Raw genomic sequence first — 6,772 nt, 5'->3', positions numbered from 1 at the left:
ACCGACAACTGGAATGAGTGTGTGAACATGAATGTAATGTCGGCGAGAAATACGTACTCCCCCAAGCTTAGGCTTTTGGCCTAAGTTGGTTTATGCCCATGGATCAAAGTAGCCCTCTCCGGGTACTGAGGAGGATCCTGAGGGTTCCACTGGTTAGCGAGCTCCTGTGGCTCCCACTGATAAACAGACTCCTCATACGGATCACGTGATGGTTCTGGCTCAGGAACTGGGGATCGCGTCCGCTCCCAGTATGCAGAAATGTCCGCGGGCAAAATGAGGTACCTGCCTGAATGAATATCGAACAAAGAAGGTGCAGGCAAAGTAATAAGCTGACAAGTCTTCTAGTTGAATACCAGGTTATAGATGAGTCTCTTGTCCTCATCATCCCTAATAAAATCATGCGCCACCGTACTGTTATAGTCTAAGTATCTAGTGGGTAGTAGCATCTCCTCTTCCTCATCGTGCCTAATGGGTATCTCGAAGCGTCTAGCAAGGCGGGAGGCATAGATACCTCCAAAGATAGGACCCCTCGAACGGTTTAAACTCAATAGTCGAGCAAAAATAGTGCCCAAACTAAAGGTTTTATCACGAAGTAAAGCACGGCGCAAAATAGTGAGGTCGGGGGCACTAAGGCTTCCACTCTCTCCACGACCAATTAAACATCTCCCAGGAAATAATGAGTAATAGCATAAAACAAGAAATATGCAAACTAGCCACTCTAGCTTCCGACACTCCTGTCCCTTCCCCTACAGTAACTTCCTCGATAAAATCTTCCACATCTCTAGGACGTGGTTCATTGACGCTGCCCTCATAAGGTAATTTTCAAACCTCACAAAAATCGTAAACCATCATCTCCTTATGCTCATCATATAAATAAAATTCTACCGTGGGCGGTGATTGCCTAGCATGAAAGTAAAATTTTTGCATGAAGGTATTAGTGAGTAGGAGGTATTGATCACACTTATCATGGAGGAAGTTGGTGATGCCTGCATTCTCAGCCAAATAATAGAAATCTGCATAAATGCCGGCAGCCCTCAAGAATGCATCACTTGGCCATTCACACGGCCGAACCTCCGCGGTGCGAGGAAGGTTGTACTTGGGCTTCTTCTTCTCTTCATTTTTCATTTTCCTTTGAACCCTGGCTTGAAGAGCCTCTCAACCATCTCTTCATCATTTCTTTTCTCTGAAAATTTCTGAAATTTTTAGTGACTCAAAATAGAAGTGAACCAAACTCAACAAGATTAATAGCAACTACTCCTACAAGTGTCTAGAGGCTTAATCATGCATCAAAACTACTTTGGACCATATAAATTTGACATGCAAGCTCAAGAACAAGGTCACCACAGCCGCAAAAATTTGCAATAAATGAAGCACTAGAACAAAAACTAATTGGACCATTGGAGGAGTCATGTACCGAAGAATAATCCCCCCAAAGCAGTTTTGCAAATGGAGCTTTGCACAAGGAGATCGAAAATAGCAGCAAGATGAGCAAGAACACGTGTTTGAGCAACGGGATGATTTTTTCTGGAGGAAGAGGAAGTGGGTGAGTGCTGGAATAAGTGTGGGGGGGCCCATGTGGGAACCACAAGGCAGGGGGCGCGCCCTCCACCCTTGTGGTCCACTAGTGCAACCCCCTGGTGTGTTCTCAGTGCCAAAAATTCTTAAATATTCTATAAAAAATCATACTAAATTTTCAGGGCATTTGGAAAACTTTTATTTTGGGGACATTTTTATTGCACGGATAATTCAGAAAACAGACGAATAATACTATTTTTTCTTTATTTATTCTAAATAACAGAAAGTAAAAAGTAGGTACAGAAAGTTGTGCTTTCTAAATTCATCCATCTCATGCTCGTCAAAAGGAATCCATTAACAAGGTTGATCAAGTCTTATTAACAAACTTCTTTCGAATTAACATGAAACCGGAGAATTTTCGAATAACACTAGGTTACCTCAATGGGGATATGCATCTCCCCAACAATAAGAATGTCATATTTGTTGTTGACAGTAGGAAGAGGGAATTCAAAACCTCCAATAGCAATAGTCGAACTTTTTCCAATAGAATTGATGCTATTCACTTGAGGTTGTTTCTTCGGAAAGTGTACCGTATGCTCATTACCATTAACATGAAAAGTGACATTTCCCTTGTTGCAATCAATAATAGCCCCTGGAGTATTCAAAAAAGGTCTACCAAGGATGATCGACATACTGTCGTCCTCGGGAATATCAAGAATAACAAAGTCTTTTAAGATAGTAATGTTTGCAACCACAACAGGCACATCCTCATAAATACCGATGGGTATAGCAGTCGATTTATTAGCTATTTGCAAAGAGATTTCATTAGGTGTCAACTTATTCAATTCAAGTCTAGGATATAAAGCGAAAGGCATAACACTAACACCGGCTCCTAGATCACATAAAGCAGTTTTAACATAGTTTCTTTTAATGGAGCATGGTATAGTTGGTATTCCTCGGTCTCCTAGTTTCTTTGGTATTCCACCCTTAAAAGTGTAATTAGCAAGCATGGTGGAAATTTCAACTTCCGAGATCTTTCTTTTATTTGTAATAATATCTTTCAAAATATCAGCCAAACGCATACGCAAAAAGACAGGTATAAGAATTTCAACAAGGCACTCAAAATCCTCATCATCCTTTTTCTTGGATGGCTTAGGAGGAAAGGGCATGGGTTTCTGAACCCATGGTGCTCTTTCTTTAACATGTTTCCTAGCGATGAAGTCTCTCTTATCATAACGTTGATTCTTTGATTGTGGGTTATCAAGATCAACAACAGGTTCTATCTCAACATCATTATCATTACTAGGTTGAGCATCAACATGAACATCATCATTAACATTAGCACTAGGTTCATGCTCATCACCAGATTGTGTCTCAGCATCAGAAATAGAAATATCATTGGGATTCTCAGGTGTGTCTATAACAGGTTCACTAGAAGCATGCAAAGTCCTATCAGTTTTCTTTTTCTTTTTATTACTAGGAGGACTAGGCGCATCAGTATTAATTCTCTGAGAATCTTGGTCAGTTCTCTTTGGATGGCCTTCGGGATACAAAGGTTCTTGGGTCATCTTACCACCTATAGTCATAACCCTAACAACATTATCATTGTTCTTACTATTCAACTCATTGAGCAAATCATCATGTGCCTTGAGTACTTGTTCTACTTGAGTTTTCACCATGGAAGCATGCTTACTAATAATCTTAAGATCACTTACACTTCTACTCATGTAATCACCCAAGCAGTCAAGAATGTAAGCATTACATTTCAATTGTCTACTAACATAAGCATTGAAGTTTTCTTGTTTAACAATAAAATTATCAAACTCATCCAAGCATTGACTAGCAGACTTATTATGAGGAATATCACCTTCATCAAATCTATAGAGAGAATTTACCTCTACTACCTATGTCGGGTTATCAAGACCATGTATTTCTTCAATAGGCAGTAATTCTTAACATCTTCATCTTTAATACCTTTTTCTTTCATAGATTTCTTTGCCTCTTGCATATCTTTAGGACTGCGAAATAGAATACCTCTTTTCTTCGGAGTTGGCTTAGGAGTTGGTTCAGGAAGTGTCCAATCATTATCATTACTCAATATACTATTTAATAGCAATTCAGCTTGCTCAACAGTTCATTCCCTGAAAACACAACCAGCACAACTATCTAGGTGGTCCCTAGAAGCATCAGTTAGTCCATTATAAAAGATATCAAGTATTTCATTTTTCTTGAGAGGATGATCAGGCAAAGTATTAAGTAATTGGAGAATCCTCCCCCAAGCTTGTGGGAGACTCTCTTCTTCAATTTGCACAAAGTTAAATGCTACCTCTTGAGCATGCGTTAGTTTTCCCTTGAAGAGCAAAGGGTGATGCAGCAAAGTAGCGTAACACTAGTACAGCGAGCTCCTAAACAAACGGTTTTTAACCCCTTTCTGCGACGGCATTTGGAACCGTTGCCAAGTGAGTGTGGGCGATAGGGGGTCCTTCCCACACGACCCAGAAACCGTTGGGGATATGCCCTCTTGGCACACACGTTCGGCAAAATGAGGTCGTGTCCGACCGACGAGTGCTCAAATACGGAAATACATACAGCAGAGCTAAAAAATACAATTATACGGCCAATTTTTTTCCGGTCGCAAGTACATCCCACACAGTCAGTCCCCGCTAAACGTTTCCGTTCGTATGTACATCCCACACAGTCGATCCGAGGAAAACGTTTCCGTTCACAGGTACATCACACACAATTTTTCCCGTTAAATCGCTTGCATTATTGAATATATCACACACGGTCCGTGGAAGAAACTGTGTGGCAAAGGCTATCCATCACACACAGTTTTCATGTGGTAAACGTTTGTGCAAGGTGGCCTAATGCAAACAGTTTTCAAGAGAAAGTCGTGTGTGATTGTTCATTGATCCAACACAGTTTATTCCTAGAAACTGTGTGCGTTGCCTGAGGTCATCGCCCACGGTACTTTTAAACAACCGTTTGCAATAGCAAAACCCAATTAGCAGGCTAATTATACGATTATTCATAATCCATTTATTAATCTAATTGACAGTTCATATTAAGCACACAATATATTTCATTTTCATAACTGAAATACATTAGAGTACAATATCATATAGCTAGAGCACTCAGCTACGCCATTACACAACTACACCAGGACCAAGTTTCACATGCAACATCTATAACCTTTTGAAATTAGCATCATAGGTGGTACATAGATAGATATATCTCATCTGGAAAACTGTAGCGACCAGACCTCAAACAGTCTGATCTACTGTGCACCAGTGTCATCCCTGGATCAGTAATGCTGACACGCACAGTACAAATGGAGGATTTATAACAGAGTAGCAATCACACACTTATTACAACGAGTATCTCAAGAGAGAAATAAGTATGACAAATATGGCTTAAGGCCATCTAATACGATAACAGCGGAAGACTTGGAAGATAAGTGAGTCCATCAACTCCAACGGCATCACTGAGTATAAGACCACGACCTAAGGCACCTTACTCGTCGTCTGAAAAGTCTGCAACATGAAACGTTGCAGCCCGAAAACGGGCCAGCACATGGAATATGCTGGCAATGTAACACATAGAGAGTAATGAACATAATAATGCTATACTACATGCATATATGGCTGGTAGAAGGCTCTATGGTTACAGTTTTGCAAAAAGCCAATTTTTCCCTAATGCAAAGGAATAAATTTTATTTAACTATCATGGTGGTTGTTAAACATTGAGAATGGTTGACAGCATCCTCAATCCCAATTAAGTATCATCATTAACCCAACAAAATTAATTAAAGTAACATGATGAGATTCACATGATAATCCAAGTACTAGATACTCAAGATGTCCATAACCGGGGACACGGCTAACCATGATTAGTTTATACACTCTGCAGAGGTTTTTGCACTTTTCCCCACAAGACTCGATCTCCTCCGTTGGGATTCTCGCACTTCATGGTGTTTGAGAAACGGATGACGGAGACACAGTCTTTCAGAAGCGTTAACTCTCTACTCCGGGTAGACAGTACCACCTACATCCCCTACATCTGCTAGTCTACCTCTTCAAGAGCTCACACAACCTACTCAACTATGCTAGAGCCCATAATAGCTTGCGGCTGCACACGGAATTTTCTAGCATGAATAATCTCATGATCCCTTTGAACCTGGGTGGCGGTCCAAAAGAAAACAGGCAATCCTGGAATACCCAGGTACCTCAATCCACCCAGATGTGAGTTTTAGTTACCACCTTAAGGTTAACCATTAATTAACAATCTCACATCTGTCATGGTAACACTCAAACCCAATCCATGTCTACTAGCATAGCATAGCAATATAAGCAAACGTAGAAGTAACACCCGAAGGTTTGATAATAAAAAGGTAATAGGTACTACCTCAACTACTTCCCACAGCTTAATTAGATCCTAACCATGCAATGTTCGAGGGTTGGTCTAATGCAATAAAACTGGGTAGTAAAAGAGGTATGATCAAAGTGTTACTTGCCTTGCTGATGATCCATCAAACTTAGAGATTCGAAGTAGCAAGCGGCACACTCCGGGTACTCTATCGCAAACAAACAAGCAAATAATAAGCACTCATGTAATGCACAGGTAAAACTCAAATAAAGATCTAACCAGAAAGTTCAACTTAAGAACTCCGGTTTGCAAAAAGAATCGAATCAAACGAAGCAACGAAAGTCTAACGGCGAAAGAAAGAAGCTTCGTTTACTAATCTGGATCTACGTCAAATTTTACAGTAGCGAAAACTTGTTTGAATAGGTTAAACGGAAAGAGAATTTCGAGACGAAAATCTAGGTGCTTGAATCGCCTGATTCCGATAAACGAGCTAAAACATAAACCAGAACGAAAATCTGAGTAGAAATCACGATCTGGGAAATCACGGAAAATCCGACGAAAAAGAAAACTGACGAACAGTTAAACGAACGGACGTTCGTTAACTGCGACTAACCGGCGAACACGTTCGTTAAAACGAACGGATCGGTGAACGTTCACTAACTAACTAAACCGAAGAAAAAAAACCGATCTATATAAAAAAATAAATCTAGGGTTTCGGAAAAAAAATAAACCGAACAGTTTAAAAAAAAACCGGCACGACGGTGGCTTCGGCTACCTTGGTCCGGCGGAACTCCGGCGGGGTCGGGACGGGGCTCCGGTGGGTTCGGGAGAGGGCGGCGAGGGCGGCGGGCTCGGGCGTCGTCGGGGGCGGCGAGGGGCGACGAGGGCGGCA

The sequence above is a fragment of the Triticum aestivum genome, chromosome 4D, assembly GCF_018294505.1.
Source record: "Triticum aestivum cultivar Chinese Spring chromosome 4D, IWGSC CS RefSeq v2.1, whole genome shotgun sequence".
Classification (NCBI taxonomy): Eukaryota; Viridiplantae; Streptophyta; class Magnoliopsida; order Poales; family Poaceae; genus Triticum; species Triticum aestivum.
This window is presented reverse-complemented; position numbering follows the sequence as displayed.